The sequence below is a fragment of the Osmia bicornis genome, chromosome 13 (genome assembly GCF_907164935.1).
Source record: "Osmia bicornis bicornis chromosome 13, iOsmBic2.1, whole genome shotgun sequence".
Lineage (NCBI taxonomy): Eukaryota > Metazoa > Arthropoda > Insecta > Hymenoptera > Megachilidae > Osmia > Osmia bicornis.
The window spans coordinates 4,554,383-4,571,529 of record NC_060228.1 but is presented as its reverse complement, the minus strand read 5'-3'; the positions used below and the strand labels follow the sequence as shown (position 1 = coordinate 4,571,529).

The 17,147-nt window shown below is 42.5% G+C and overlaps 1 protein-coding gene across 1 annotated transcript in view; it reads left to right on the top strand.

Moving 5' to 3' along the window:
• Positions 1–756: 756 nt before the first annotated feature.
• Positions 757–17,147, top strand: part of LOC114880164 (tyramine/octopamine receptor-like) — a 47,398-nt gene continuing 31,007 nt past the window's right edge. Inside the window, exon 1 of the mRNA XM_029195866.2 lies at positions 757–831. The gene's annotated coding sequence lies outside the window, so the exon portion shown is untranslated. The remainder of the gene's footprint in view (positions 832–17,147) is intronic.

Genomic DNA, 17,147 nt, shown 5'->3' with positions numbered 1-17,147 from the left:
CGTCGCGTGACACGAATGGACAAAAAGATGTTATTCTCGGAAGCCGGGGCTTGAAACGGGACGTACAACTTCGAAACAAGAAACAATGAAGCGTGGGCGGGAAGAAGATGGTCGAAAAGATAAAAACAAGAAAGAGGATGAAATAGAGGGAACGGAAGGGGTTGAAAAAGAGATTAATTGGGAGAAACGTAATGGGAAGAAGAAATAGGTAAGAGGAGGGAAGATAAGAGCGAACCGAACGGGTAGACGAAACGAGGGTAGTAAAGAATGAACGCAGAGGGGTGGAAAGAAGCAACAAGGAGCAGAAGGAACCCGTGAAGAAAGGAAGGGGTGACTGAGAAAGATGGAAGGAGAGAAAGAGAGAACATACGTTTTTCAGAAAACACCGCCCTTCAGATCTCTCTCCTACCCCTCGTGCCCTCTTCCTTTTCCCTCGGCTCGTTTTTCCCAATTCTGGCAGCTCTACGAGGAGAGTTTTGTCGGTTAGGAGAATCCGCGCATGTGCCACGGTGGTGGCAGCCTCGAGGACGTAACCAGCGCCGGAGACAACGAGAGGAAAAGGGAAAGAGGACGAGTGGATGCAGTCCGGTGCGAGTAAGAAGGACGAGCAGGGGGGTTGATACGTGTGAGAGTACCCTCTGAAGAGTGGCGTCGGTAGTATAGGTGGTGGGAGGAGAGCCGTGCGAAGGGGGTGAGAGACGACCGTTCACGTCTTTTCGACGTCGACGCAACCCCGTTGGCGCAGAATAGCTGCTCAGTGCTCGTCGAACGGCGCTGTGTTGCGACGGGACCATGCCGCCGCGCCCTGCACCACCGATCAACCGATCTCAGGTACGCGAGAATCATCATTATCATCCCCCGAGAAACTGCTTCATATACATCGAACAACCCCAGCGACGAATCGCTTCTCTCCCCGTTTTATCTTCACCGCGTATCTCGTGGGTTCGTTTCGATCGAAACGTGACTCGTCGCCGGATGATAGATCGAGACGAATCTGTTTTCTCCTGGAGAACCGTCGATCGTTCGTTTTCATCGCGATTTTTGTGCGGTCTCGTGTGTTCCAATGGTAGCGACACGCTGGCTCATTGTGGTCACCAGTGCGACAAACTCGCTTTGATCTTTTCGCTGTTTCCTCTTCCCTACCACCCTCTCTCTGTTATGATCCTTCTGTGCGGTTTAGTGGTTTCGGCACGCACGCGACAGACAAGCGCAGCGATTAAGTCTACTCGAGATTTTTCAATTAATACCGTGTCTGATTTTTAATTCAAAGAATCTTAAGTTCGATTCGAATTCAATTTATTCGTCTTCACTGTGGTTCCGTGTGAAATTCGTCGGGGGTTACGCGTAATCATCGACCAGTTATCGATTGATTATAAAAAAAGAAGGAGATGGAAAACGGAGGAACTTCGAGGGAGGAAATTATTATCGTAGTCAGCCAGATGAGTGTTCAGTCGATGTCCTCGATTTTTTTTTCTTCTTCATAAGGGAAGCAAAGTTCCTTTTACAGTCGTGTTTCCTTTCTCGACGATCTCCTAGTCGCGTCTCGATCGCGTTTCGATCGATCGTTTCGTAAACGCGAGTAGGAAAAAGATTTCTTAATACTCTCCGAGAGAAAGAGAGAAAGACAGATATCGCGATTCACGCAACCTATATACGGTAAAGCTTTAAAGCGTTATTTGCCTCTGGAGAGCTTTCACGATGTCACCAGGGACGGCGAGAAGGGTGAGATACTTTTCGGTGGAGGGTATGAAGTCGGTCCTTGGGCAGTTTGCGGTCTCTCTGCTTACCCTCGTCTCGTTAGCGGTGTTTTGTGTACGTCCCGGGACTACGTGTGAAACGATTAAAACCGTTTTTGTGTGTAGACCCGTTCTGTGTCGAAGATCAAAGAAGCGCGAAAGGATTGTATGGCAGATTTCCAACGGATTCAGAAGGGGGATGCTTTTGATAAAGGTGCTGCTTGCGCGCCAGACGGTTTACCTCGTTTACTTGCCAGCGGGGACCGATCTCTTTCTCGTTTAAACGTTTTCTTCCTCTGAATGTTTAACGCTTGGCCAGAGCCGCGTTTTAAGAGGAACCACCTTAATTAGCGATGATATCCAAGCGTCACTTTCAAACGTGACGCACAAAATGTATACAGGGTGGATGAGAAAAATATCTATGAATTTTCGAATAAATAATCTAGGTTGATTTCGAATGCTGGAAGGGGATACTGAAGATAATATAATGGTAGTTGTATAAAATTCTTTGCCATGGCTTTTATCTCGTCCAAGTTTCACGAATGTCCGAGGAATTCAAGCTATGCCACGCGGTTACAGAAATGATTCCACTTTACTGTTTTGTATGAATTGTAAGTGGGAATATTTCCGTAGCTTTAGAATTTATTTATTTTTCGATTTATCATTCCGTGTAGGAATCTTTAAATTCTTATTATCCTGTATTTTATCGAAACATTTGGAGCCGAGTTTCGCAGAAAATACACCCCGCTTGCATTCTTGGCGATCCTTTGGTGGCCGAGCATGTTGATTCGGTGAAAAAGTTAAATTAATAGAAAACGAAGGGGAATAGAACTGTTGGAAAAGTTGAAGTATTTGGTCGATCAGGTTAAGAGTATCGGTTTTCTTCGATTGGCCCGAGAAACAGGGGCAAGTTAAACCGTAGTCCAGTTAACGTAGTTAACCGAACTTCGACCGGACGTTTCGACGAACGTTTCAATCAATCGAAACCGCGTTGCGAATTGCTTAAACTTCTCTGTTACTCGTATTACTCGTTTACATCCCCGTAGAATTAATCCTTTAAAATAATCCCCTTTGTGTTCGCAATTTACTCCTCAATTTCGAATGGTTCCACTCCAAAAACAACCTGACCGATTTCGAATTTCGATTTTTTTTCTCGTCCACGCGAGAAAAGAAGACGTACGTTAGCGTTAAAGAGACGGGAAAAGGAAACAAACGAAACGCATCGGACGAGAAAAAAAAATGAAAAGGGTAACATCTTACCGTGTTCCTTTTTTCGCTTCGTTACGGTTTAGCGGTGATACACGCGCGAGAGTACCAGAGCAGGCGAGTGTATCTCGGCTGCGACACAGAATAGATATTTCATTGTTACGGGCTTGGGAATATTTTTCACTGACAGGAAATAATGCTGGTCCCGTCTTGTCTCGTTAGGAGGATTCCTGTAGCTATTCTTGCACGTCACTCGTGCACGGCCTTTATGTCGTGCGACCGGATTAATGGTACAGAAAGAGGAGGAGAGGAGTTTTCGGTTGGCCGGTCAGCGTGCATTCTCTACACGACGACGAAACAAAGTTCACTTGAACGTCGCGTCGTCGTTTCGTTAGGGAAGAGGGTAGTTTTCAAGCGACCGCGAAACTTTCCCTCCATTTGCCCGTGTCGCTCAAAATTTTTACGATGCTCGAGTGAAAAGAAGGCCGCGATCCCGGGGAAAGAACTACTGCATCATCGTATCCGATGGAATCCAACAGCCCTTCATTTTATATCCTACTTTCGACCAGGATAAATTTAACACCTACCATTGATTCAACGCCGAGGATACGTCAGTAATTGTTTATCGCGTGTACCGCAAACGTTTATAGCCATAAATTGACGACAATCTCTTTCGTGATTTATCGGTCACCGCGTCTTTAATCCTGAAATAGTAACAGTCACGATATATCAATTTTAAATCTCGAGTCTCCTTCAATCTGGTATATCTTCGGGGGTTGGCATTCAATAAATATCCTTCCTCGCCAGTAGTAAACCGAGATTTTACGTTTTCTTTTTATCCGCTCGTATTTTTAACAGGTTTACGGGTTAACTTCATCCTTCTCCTCGAAACATTATTATTTCCTGAATTTCACGCGTTCCCTGCAATCGGTGTGTTATTTTAAATCTTAACCCTCCTTCGGTCTGTATACCTTAGGGGATGGTATTCAATAAACATCCCTCTCGTTGTTGGCAGTGATTAAACTGGCGAACGAGACTTAACACGGCTGAAGGTTGAAGATTTTCGTGAATTTGTTCGTTTTATATCCTGTTCTCGAATCGGGTATCCCTGGTGTCAGGCCCTCGATAAATATTCACATCCTCTTCGTATCGTTCCACAGAGACAGAGAGGAAGATAGAAGGTTTTGCAAGTGTTCGAAGTGTTGGTGAATTTTCGCCGTACAGGGGGAGCGGCATAGGTTATTGATTATCGTGAATGGCTTTATAAATAACCGATCGTGTAGGAGCAGCCACCGGAGACGCGTAAATATCGTTCGCCAGGCGATTCTTTAAAATCGCCACGATCCTCTAACAGCCACTGTGCCAGTTCTAACGGGGATGAAATCCGTTTGCGTTTGATCGATAACCTGGTAATTCGTCTCGAATTCTCATCTTCATTCCCATTATTCGCCTATCAGGTAAACACTGAGATCTGTTTTGATAGCATTGATATATCTCGAAATCCATATCTCTCATCAATCCACCGTAAGATGCGATTACAGACTTACTGGAACGAGAAATTAAATTCTACTGTTTAATTCTAGAAAATTACGATATCACATTTCCGTTCCAGACTCCGTTAAAATTCTACCGAAGAATATCTACCCTTTTTCCTCTCGATTAAAACTGGATACTGCATAATTCTGCTCGTCACACGATATGCTTTCTCATGGGATATTAAATTCCTTTTTAAACACGATTTTCACCGGATTGAATATTTAAAGAATTTTGTAGTTCATGGGGAGAATATGTCGTTAAACGTCAGACAGGGCTTTTGATCGTGAAAAAAATAAATTTATTTTTTTTTTATATTGCATTTTATTAATTAACACGACGTAGCTTTCATAAAGCGTGACAAAGTCACGAGTATTTGTTAGACATTCGCCCTTATTTACGTAACGAGCAGCGCTCTGTTAAGCTCGCCGAGAAATAAGGACGTAAATAGTGTCGTGTTTTGCATCAATTAAAATAGCTTTAATAAGGTAAGTGGTAACTCGAGTGTCTCATCGGCTGCTAGTAGATCGCCGACTGTATCCTCGAGCACAACCACTTCCGTACCATTGATTTTCATTCAGACATCGTAAATAGTGAAAAACAAATAAGTATCTGCGTATTGTGCGAGTCGCGAAAGTCTATGAAATTGTTGCGGTCTGTCAAATTGGGCGGATGACATTTTCTCCGATTACGAATGAAAAGAGATATTTGCACTTTAAACCCCGTCGATACGAGTGTTTCAATTTAAAAGAAGAGAATTTCCAATAACACTACTCTATCGAGGTGTTTAATAGTCAGCTATCGTTCCTGTTTCATCTTTGACCATCGTTCGGCAAACGTTTAACTGTATTTCTTTTCGATTGGTCGGCGGTGGCGGATATGCAAATGTCGGTCGACGTAACCTTCCCTCCGAACTCAACAAGCGGTTCGCATAAATTTCACCTAATGGCAACCAATTACAGGCGTAATAGTGCGTTCGCGCCACACTCTATGATCATCCACGGTAGACAAGCTCTAAAAGTGAAACACCCACGATTTCACTGTTAAGAAAATTTATATACCATTCGTAAGATCCTTTGCCTAATACAAAATTAATAGATTCTTTTCTCTTCCTTAACAGCATCTTCACACGCTAATCTGTTATCTATTATCCATTGTTTGGAATTCAAATATTGTTCCTCCTTAATTTCAGAACAGCCAAGGTTGAATTTACATTTAATAATCTCTGTCATTTAAAATGTTTTATTTTATAATTAGTTAAAATGAAGCAAAAGAGTGTACGTTCATTTTAAGAAAATTTAGTTCCCGAAAACGAGGTGGAAGATTAAATCTTTTCACGCGACGATTTAACCCTCGTGGGCCAGCTTAAATTCATCTTCTCTGTAAACGCCTCAGGCGGCTCGTTCGCTCGTCTCTTGCTTGTTCTTTTTCTTTTCTCTACAAAATAAATGTAAAGTCGGTAAATTTTTCACGTGCCTCGCAAGGTGGAGAGTTTCCAAATTAAAAGTCTGTTTTCCTAGCACGATAACGGGAAGTTAATTTTCCGCGGAACTAAATGTAACCCGGCGTTGCTAAATTGCTACCTTCTCGATGCTTGATTAAACGTGGCTGGATGATCGTTCTTTTCTTCGTTTTTTTTTTTCCCTCCCCCGCGCCTTTTCTTTCGTCGAACGATCGTGATCAGCAAAGTTAAAAACTTCGCCAGATTTATCCAGTCATTTTGCGACGATAATTCACGTACCTTCGCGGTTCCAATCGACTGTGACATTTGGGAAATGATTAATTAGAGTGCGAAAAACGAGCCGGGGGGATCTCGTTTGGCAAGATCCCCTACGTAATAAAATGGATGACGAACATATGAAGTTGCTCTTCGCTGTTAATTGATTCGTTTGTTGCGTCGAGCAGGTGTCATTATCTAGAAACCGATCATTTTCTCTCGTTCTTTTCATCGTCGAGTCGGGAAGCCGTTCAAATTTTCATCAAGCTTCTTTTATCAGGGAACAAAGCGAGTGCAAACTTATGCAAACTCTGCAGCACGTGTTCAGCTGCTGATAACACGTTTTTCAAAATTGCCAGACACGGTTACACGTTGTCCATAAGCGTTTCCCGCAAAAAAAGCATCACGAATTTTGTCGTTCCTATTTCACAATGGAATAAACGGGTACGATTCGCTAATCTGTATAAAGAATAAGTTTTATCTGGGTACAGATTGCGTTGAAATTTCCTCTCTATTCGTTCGCACCTCTGTCCCTGAATAATCTCCGAGAGATTACATTGTTTTGATAGCCTTGGAGGGAAAATTTTCCAAGTCCCCACTTCGCTAATTGACAAAGTAGCATTGTAGCGTAGGCTGAGGATCATGTACATTATGATGGATGAAAGTGAACATTGATCATTAATCACATAGATGATCAAGAGAAGAAAAAAATAAAACTTAAAGAAGTTTCCAGGTGGAAAGGGAGAAAGACACAATGCTGTTGTTAATAAAGTTGAGAAAAACAGATGTCTATGACACAGCAAAATAGGGAGACGTGGTTTGAAAGGAAATAATACTAATGGAAGGAATTGGGCGCGAGTTAGACGAAGATGGATGGCATTCGAATCGTGGATGTAGATTATCAATGCTCCCTAATTTGTCAGGAATATCAATTCGTCTGACACTTGAAAGAAATCATCCGAACCTTGCATTATGTATATCTTTTAGAATTGACTTTGTAAGATTCACATTTCTTGCGTATTTCAACTACACGATATTTCATATCCTTTCTTCCATTGTGAACGATGCTATCTTTCACTTCTCGTTCGGTTCTCTTTGCCATCACGCGAGTCTTTTCAACTTTCCGGATATTTAGAATTGCGTGACGCTCGAAGACCTTTCTCGGGTAAAAATTGTCGAACCTTCACGTTCTATAAATTCCCCGTGAAATCGGTGATACAATAGGAATCGACTGCTTCGATTTCAATACCATCTGATAACAGGTACAGAGAAATGTTGGTATCCTTTGTACCGATGAAATATGCTTTAAAAGCTTCTCTCTCCCTTAACGGTGATACGTGTAATTTTACAATATACGTTCCCCGATTGTTTCGTTTCTCGCGCGAGGAAAATGGCAGGATTTATGTAACGTCCACGATAATAGGAGGGGAAAATTAACCGCGTAAATATGGGCGCGGGTTGGTAAAAGGTGCTCCCGTTGCGAAAATCAATGGAGTCGACAGGAAGCACAGCGAGCCGAAAATGTTGAGGACACGCTCGATTTACCATTATCTCGAAAGGAGGAGGAGAAAATGTCACGCTCGCCGCAACGATGATCTCGTTATCGACGGGAAAATCGTTCTTAATCGGGAATTTAACTTTCTAGCAGAGTCGAGGGGCGAATATCAAATCGCGTTCCATTTCCGTAAGTGCTTAATCGGTCGGAAATGAATCCCGATATTCAATCTGTATCGAGATATTCAATCTCCCCCAAATACGTTCAAAGTATACTTTAACAGCGGATCCAAGATAATGGAAGAGAATATGCAGACTGATTATCCATGTTCGGTCATATTTCGCTGAAAGATGCACAAGGCATCCTTGATATTGCTTTGCGATCAAAAGAAGGCTCAGTCCTTTAAATTTACATTAATATGAAAATAGTTTCACGGAATGGCAACCTCCGTTTCATTTGTACTGCAATTTTCTACGCATCCTTCGCAACTGGCTGATGATTTACCCGTGAAACTTTACGCGAACATATGTGCCGACGATTAACGGGGTGAGAAATGTCTATTTAACTCCGACAAAGATGTCTGAGCTCGGCAACAGCTTAGCAGGGTATCGTAGCAAAGAAAAGTTCATCTCGCAGTCGGCGAAACGCTCCAGGACGGGGAGTAGTTTACTTTACATACGTTAAGGAAACATTAATTTTCCTTCAAAACTTTGTCTAATCTCGGTTGATGCTGCGAATCACTCGCGAGAACGCACCAACATCGCATGGTAATTGTTAAACAGCACGAATTGATCGAGGTAATCGGTGAATCTCTTCGACAATATTCGTCCAGAACTCCGTTTAACTTAAATAGCAAACTTTCCTGATAATAACTCGACGCTTTAACCCGATCAGCACACACGTGCTGATCGAACGTTCGTGTTCTAACAGTTTAACTTTGCGACTTGTCGCTTCGTTTGCGAGACTATGTCAATTTTATTCGTTAATTCCTATGTGAACGAATTCATGCCAAAGACTAGACGAGATTCACGAGATAAAACTGGCTTCAGGTGATTCGTTGTCCAGATTTCCCTTGGATAATTGACCGACGACCGACGCGACGAACATAGACGGGCGACAGGAAAATTTTTGTTTAATTTTTGGAATTTCAGTTTTCCAGCCGAGTCGAGTTGCGTTTGTGCAACGACCCAGATTGACTACGAAGGGTTAACGATCTTGTAATTCCCGTCTGTTTATTTTGACCATGTCCTAGTCGTTCGAAACTGTGCTCAATTTAACCGAGTTATATCGCGTTTACCTTTATTGCGCTCGTGTAAAACTCGGAATTGTGTATGATAATTGGATCGGAAGTTCGTTAATAAATGTCACGAACATTTGCGTGCCGATTTGCCCTGAAGGGTAATTAATTTAACACCGGTACAATCAGCGTTGAAAATAAATTAAAGAACTGAATAAGTGATGGGAAATAAATTATCATATACAATTATTTTCTTATCTGGACAAAGGTCCACGTATATTTCTCTTTTATACATCATCGTGCATCTATGTACATGCAATTTAAATAACACGCTGGTATTCTGTCGCGTTTAAATCCGGTCTTATCCCCGAACGAAAGAAGCTACTTTCGACGAAACTTCGTCGTCGCGAACGATTTGAATCGTGCTCTTATTTTCGAAACACATTCAACGAGCCGTTTTCTTCCTCTCCTTACACCTGGCGGGTCAAAGTTAAACCTTGCCTACCCTTCCACCCCCGGTTGTTTGTTAATCGACACTTGGGACTTGAGCATAGGGATGTTCGCCTACGAACCCTTCTTCTTTTCGATGACGACCAAAGGCCTTGGAAACAAGCGTCGAGTATCCGTGACACAAGTCTCTTTTTTGTAGATCGATGACTGTTCAAAAATAAAAATCGCGAAGTATCCGCACAGTTTTCACGGCCTTGATTCCTTCTGCGAAAAGAATAGGCTCGCCTTCGATATCTGATTTCTATTTTCTCTCTGTTTTGTCAGAGTATCTGGTAAGCTTCTTAACCCTACTCGGTCGTCGTCCCGCCTTTCGATCTTCCCCGTTTGCATGTCCCTCCTTAATTTTTTTGGCAATCGACATAGCTGATTTTCGCCCCGCATTTGCGCGATGCGGCCATTATGAAATACTTTCCGGCAGAGAGTTATGGAATACGAAATAGCTCGCGTGCGCGTGAGATTACAAGGATACTTTGTGAAATTAATGGCACGGAAATTAATTATTCCCCTCGTCTCGGTAAAACGGTGATAAACGTTGAGTTCCGTCGAGTAGGCGTCGCTTAAACGTAAATTTTCAAACCTGCCGTCCCGTCACGCGGCTTTTTCCTCTTTTTCCGTTCGCAGCCGACGAGAATACGGTTGAATTTTCATCGTTAAACGGGGGGAGGTTGAACGTGGCTTCATCTCTTTGGCCGGATTAAATTGTGTTTGCGTAATAACGTTTGCCCTTCAAAGCGTCGGTAAGTTACTCTTTCTTAGAAGCACAATTACCGGGGATCTCCTGGAGCCGACCTTCGCTTCGCGTTCGAGAAAACCTTCAATTATATCGCGGAAAATGTTCCTTTCGTTCCTGGCATTCTTCCGCGAACGAGGTAATATTCAACGAACATTGCTTTCGGCTATGATTCGTTTCGGCGCCGGGAATATGGCTTGGAGAGCATTTCTGTTGAAATTTTGAAGTGTTCAATTTGGAAGCATTATATAAGCTGTAAAGCAGTTGCAAATTTTCTTTGGTTAGTAGCAACGTGGCATAAAATAAATTTCTTCATTCAAATTTCTAGGGGCTTTGTAGGAAAATATTGAAATTTGTATGAAAATTCATAAGTTCATCATTTGTTTCAATGAAGAATCAATTATTTTGTAGCAAGGATATTATCAAAACATTTGTACAATCATTTCGATGAAATTTCAAGCTATAAATTGATACATCACAGGAGATATTCTGCAATACTTTTATACGATAAAATCGCATAAGAATTTCTATATTTCGATATGCACCGATCAAATGCATTCATTCATCGAAGCGCGATTCGCTTTATGGATGCATCGTCGGTGCATAAAGAAGAGAATAGAAGGGTCTATCCCGCTGGCTATAAAAGTAAAGGAAAAGAGGTTCTAGCGACGTTGTATCTGGCCAGTTCCATGCTCTCCATAAAAGCGATAAAGCTGAAATGCCGTGTAACTGCGTGGCTTGTATCGATACAAGAATCTCCAGCCATTTCGCCGATTGTTCTCGTTTTTTGAAACGGCTGCTTCTACGATCCCGTCCTCGCCTCGTTTCAAAGGCGTCTGCTTAACTTTCGTTGCCTGTTGAATTACTTACCGTCTCCCTGTCGCTCGAAACAGGATCGTCTTTTTTAAAGCCTCAATGCTTCGAGATAAGCCCGATCTTTTCCTTACGGCAGAAAAATGGGTGCAACGTTTCGCTTGCACCCACTTTGTTCTTCTATCTTCGAGTTCGCGTACTTCTTTCGATTTTGCGATCATCTTCCGTTTCGCGTAATTGGCACCCGTTTTTCCTCGAACGCCAGCGAAACTCTCCGGTAACGAGATTACTGTTTGAGTTGCGGCAAGTAAGTTCATTGGTAAGGGTAAACGGATCGTCGCGAGGACCGAACGGCAACTTCATAATGGAAAGTATACGTCAACTTGACAAGCCGGGAGGAAACGAAGCCACCCTTCCCCACTTTTAGAGACGAAAAGTACGTAGATCGGATTTACGTCGAACTCGTTCGCGAGCGAAAAAGTATTTTTCAATCGCACCTGTCTACTCTGCCCTTGCAACCGGTGTTAAATAACTGCGTAACGTATACGATGGCTCGGATTTCTTTCAGTTGAAAAAGTTGCACGAGCGCAGCTTTATCGAACGTTTGTAACAGGAACATAAAACTGACGTGAAACATCTCTCTTTTTTCATTCTTTTTGCCAGAATTTCAGGCAGAAAGGTAAAAAACCGTCAGCTTCGTCGATCCGTTAAATCTAGTATAAGATTAAACGTTCGATCCGAGCGACGGGTAGATTGAAAGGTAATACCATGGAATTATCTGTTGGAGCGTGAAAAAAATTTAGTTAACTCGATTGCTCTTTTCCCACTAATTCATCTCCCAGAACACGGCACCCCGTCGCGTTCTTTATTCCGCTACCCGAAAGACAAATCGTCGAATTACCAGCGATCGTAGACACAACAATTTCCTTTTTTTTTTTTTTCTGTCAGTCAGATTGATCGTCGACATTCGTCACCTCTTTCGATCGTTCGTTTCGTGGTCGGGGCTTGTTTATATCAGGGAAGAAAGGGTCGTTGAAACGCGTAAATCGTCCGGTCGAGGCACGATCATTGAGGAGAAAGATTTTCAGGGCGCACAAACGCTGGTTTCATCCGGATCCATTATCAGATTGCTTCGTATCAATGACAGTGATAAGTAGCGACCGATAATGCGTACACCGCGGGCATTTCAACGGGAACATCGCCGCGTAAATATTTTTCAAAGCGTTTCGATTTCTTTGCTGGAAACACAGATATCGATCTGCTTCGTGTCCCCGATTGATTGGCTACGTACGAAGCAGTCGCGATCGAGTAATTACCGGTTGACAAGACGCGCATCGGGCATTAAGTAGTCAGAGTGTAGCGACGGGGATTTGTCAGACGCAAGTAGTAATGGATCGTCAATGTCAGCCGTGGCGGAGATTATAGCGGTGGGATTTGTCAGATGGCAAACAGTAACGAGGAACGTATCGCGAGCTGTCGTATCCAGTTAGCATTCGTGTTGCATAAAACGATACTTTTACGAGCACGTGGAAAACTCTCGTTCGACGTTCTGCTTCTGGCTGGAATGTAAATTTAACGTCAACACGCGGGCGGACGCTAACGCGTCGACTGCCATTGTGGATTTAATTTAGATGGTTAATTAAAGAACGAAGGAAGGAGGTTCTCTGTGTCAGTAAAATTGAAACAATGTTAATGTTTTCAGAATTTATTTAAAATCATTCAAAAATACACAGATTATTTCCTCGTCTCGCATTTCCGTGCAAGCAGAATAGACAAACAGACGAAGCGCGAAAGCAGAAAAGATCGTCGTTGACTTTTCAACCAGATATTTTTCCATTTCGTTTCTTCACAGCTCGGGAGAATATGCCCGCCACCTGTCGATACAATTTTTCAGTTTACCGGTACAATTTTTCGTCCGATCGAGCATGCATCTAAAGAAAACAGATGGTTACCTGGCGCTTCTCGTATTTCTTCGCTGGCGGCTATAAAAGAGTCAGAGACGAGCGCGCTTCACGGCACCGATGTTACGGGTTTATATAAATTTTTGGCGTGTTCATATCAAAATTCCTGGCCTCTTGGTGCACGTATTCCTGGATAATCCGCCACCCCTGTTCACTAAACTCCCCTTATTCAGCTATATAAATATATCTTCTGGTTAGTTTATATTCATGAAATAAACGGACGGTACGCGCTTCACGGTGGATCACAAAGAAGGATCATTATTTCGTTAGCTGTTACGAAACGGCATTTATGACGCTCTTGGGAAAACGGGAAATTAGGAGGCATTAAAAAACGAAGAGTAAAAGCTTGTTTTACTATTAAGTGGCTTATCTCTGTGTTATCTTCTTTTCTCATTACATTGATCTTAATTAGATTTTCGGTTTATCGATTAAATTTTCCCAGAAGCAAAGACCCTTACGACGATATTTTTCAATGAAAGTATTTATTGGAAAGTTTATTACTCGACTTATTTTTGTAACTATTGCCAGATAATCCAACAGTATTTGAAGATACAAGCGATGTCTCGGTTGGCATCTGTGTCTCCGGATTTCGGCCGTAGACTTCCGGTGAAGTGCATTGGTATCCTTCGATATCTAACCTGTGTGTGCGTGTATACATGTGCTTGTATACATTTGCGAGTAAATATGCTTGAGAAACGAGCCCCACGAGAGTTGCGATTCGAACCACGAGGGAGGCGATTGCGCGCTTTACGGACGACGCTCGAATGGCAAACACCGGCTGAATTTAACCCCGGAAAGATTATTTTGCGATAGGCGAAGCTCGAGTAGTTTCAAATGGAAACATATATTTTGTGTAACGATGCAAATCTTATTTTCTTATCGTCTATGCGATCGTTTCTGCGCGATTAATTGCTCTTGAAATTTCACACGAGTCTCAAGTGGTGCTATTAACGCTTGTAGATTACGTTCTTAACGCGCTTTTTTTTCTAATTACGTTAATACCTTCATTAACCTGCGTTATTACCTCATCGAGTTTTTTTTTTTTAAATGACAGCTAATCTACGCGATATAATCTTCTCAATTTCCGTTGGCATAAATTGTATTGTTCACTGCTTCGCTTATTCGAACAATTTTCGACGCAGCGCAGATTGAAACAACCGTTGTAGACAATAACAGTCGCAAAACAAATGAGAGACTATTGATTAACAATTTCGGGACGGTATTCAATTGGCTACCCCGGGGCATTGAATTAAATTAAATAATAAAAAGATAAAGAAAGGAAGGAGGAGCATGGAACAAGATGGGTTGTCCAAATATGAATCGCGTCTATTCAAACAATGAAAAGACGAAGAAAGGAAGAAAATTCTAAATACAATAGAGCTCCATTTATTTGAACATCCGAGGGGGGACAAGTCGGTTCGGATGACTGTTCAAATAATAGAATCTTACTGATCTCCTTCCCCAGAAATTTCTTCTTCGAATAACAGAAAATCGCGTTCGGTTAAGTGGATTCGAGCATGAAATTTCACTACTTTGTTCTACAGTTTGCTAGGAGAAGTTCAGCAGTAAAGGCTTTAGTTTTCATTCGAATAAATGGAGCTTACATAAATTGGGTTCTATTGTGCCATTGAAAATTACGTTAGTAATGCGAGACAGACAATTGCCTTTCGTGAGAGTTTATTATAGTAGAATTAGAAATGGCAAGTATCCATTGATGCGCCGCGCCATTGATCGGCAGCTTTCACTTGGCGCGAACGAACGGTCTGACGTATAGCGTGTTCTACTACTTAAAAGTAGAGGAGTCCGGCCGCGCGGCGCGTCCACTGTCGAGAGGTTCCTTTCCTAAAGGACTTGAACGATTTAAATTTCTTTCTTGCTTTCATCTCGCGATCTTTACTCTCTGTAATATAATGAAGCAAAAAGTAGATGACCCAAGAAATCTTCAATTGCGCAATGCACAAAAACGCGGCGTGAAACAACAACCATAAATGAAAATACGACAAACGTGAAAAACGTCGGAACAGACGAAACGTTGCTCAAAATAAAGCCGGCATAACGGGGCAGGACGAACATCGCATTTATTATTTAAACCGTAAAACGGGCGGACGTAGAAACGGTCCAGGTAATACGTCCATTTACGATTCCCCAAGATACGACTTCTTTTCTTTTTTTTCTTCTTCTCCTCTTCTTTTCTTCGAAAAAGTAAAAGCCCCAAGTCACCGGCAACCAGCGTCGTGGATGGTTCGCGTGAAAGAAAAGCTCGTCGAGGGACGAGAACGAAACTTCTTCCAACCACCGGTGAAATTCAATGGTGGGATTTCGTTAAAGGAGTTGGTGTGTACGGAGGAAACCAGGCAACTCGCTCGTATATCGGAAAATCTTCCCCGTAAACGTACGATTTTCCGCGGGAAACAGACGCTCGGTGGTTTGCCGCGATAACCTAGGAAAAGATATCAGTCGAGCAGAATATTTCACGATCGGTTCCTTAATCCTGTTAAAGGGATTTTCAGTATTGATTTATTTTATAATATTTCTCCACGATAAAATCGTACGTTTCTACTTGCCTAATGCATTCAAGTACATTTCGTACAGAGAGATTTTATTTTTCTCACTAGATTTATGGATAAATTTTCTACATTTTACTGAATTTATTTCTTCAGCCGTGTTAAAATGAAAGTTAGTTTGAAATCGACATTGCTTATGGAACGACTCGATAGATACGTTATCAAATACCGGAATTCCCTCCGCGTAACCAAGAAATCTATGCAAACACCATGCAGATCCTTTGATCCATGATCAACATCGTGGTGGAAACCGGCCGTCACAATGCGCTTAAGAGGATAAACATTTTTCATCGTCGTAGTCACCGGCAAAGAACACGCGTTGCTCGCTGAAACATCGTAGCGTGAAAGAGCTCGGCATTCGTTCCCGTCACTCGCTAGTTTCCATTAGAGAACAGTTCGTTCAATATCGGCGAACTGTAGAGCGGAGAAATTCATTTTCCTGTGGAAGTTTGCCAGCAACATCGGCGACCGGTGTCGTGCGGCTTAAATTCGCCTTCCCCTATCGTGTTCCCAGACTCTCTACGTTCGTCCTCTTTTCTGTAAAATCGCACCGTCGGGAATCGCTGAAAATGACGAGTTCCCAGCACGAGTTCGACGATGAATGAACGGCTACCATCGGGTCGATTGCCGAACAGGCGGGAGACTTGTTCGTTTACCTGGATAAGAAGGTAGAACCATTATATCGGTCAGAAAGAGGGAAAATCGCTGAACCCGCCTCATCTATATCACCTTTATCGGCTCGTTATGGCGGTCGGATCCTGATCTCCCACCTGGTGAACGTAAATAAAAGCCAGGAGCAAGGGTATCCTGATAATTTATCGTTCCTGTTGTTTGTAATTTTCCTCTCTCTCTCTCTTGTTAAAGTTTCAACGACTGTGGTATACGTGTAACATGGAAGTTGTTGCTTTTAACACTGACAGGAGGAAAGTAGAGACGCGATTGTGTTGTTAGCGTTGTGTAGGTGATGTCGGTGAAACCGTGACGCTAATTGTTTGAAAGGACCACGCCGTTATATGCCGACTTTACGCGAGTCCATTGCCAGGGATGTTTCTTGCTTCGGAAGAAATCCCACAGAAACGAGGGAATAAATTTTAAAATTTATCTCGCACCCTGAATTTAATATATTCAATTAATTGAAAGAAGAGAATGAAGTTTATAAAAGCAATATCGTGAACAAGAGTAAAGTACAGTGTGTTAAAGTTTAGCCACATATTCCTAAATCACCCCCTATAACGGAGAAAGATTTTCAACCCCAAGCGAAGGTGTTGAAACGTAAAGTCGCGAAAGACGAGGGAGCCGAGCTTTTACGCAAAAACTCGCCGTCGTTATTTCTCTGTTCACGGCAAGTTAGGCACGCTATTGGAAGAAAGGATAAGTGGTCGCGTTTAGTCGTACGTGAAATCGTTGCCTTTAAAATCGTCAAACGGATTCCGCCGAAACGGGCACGGTGGAATCGAATATTCCTGGAAGAGACGCGAATATTGCGTGTGATCCACTTGGAAAGAATTTTACTCGTTGAGATTTGAATTGCATTCATCGACTCGATCGCTCTGCAGACAATCGCGGATGCAATATTTCCTGTGCGTTTTCATGGAATAACAATACACCACGGGTGGTTGGAAAAACAGGGAGGACATGTACGATA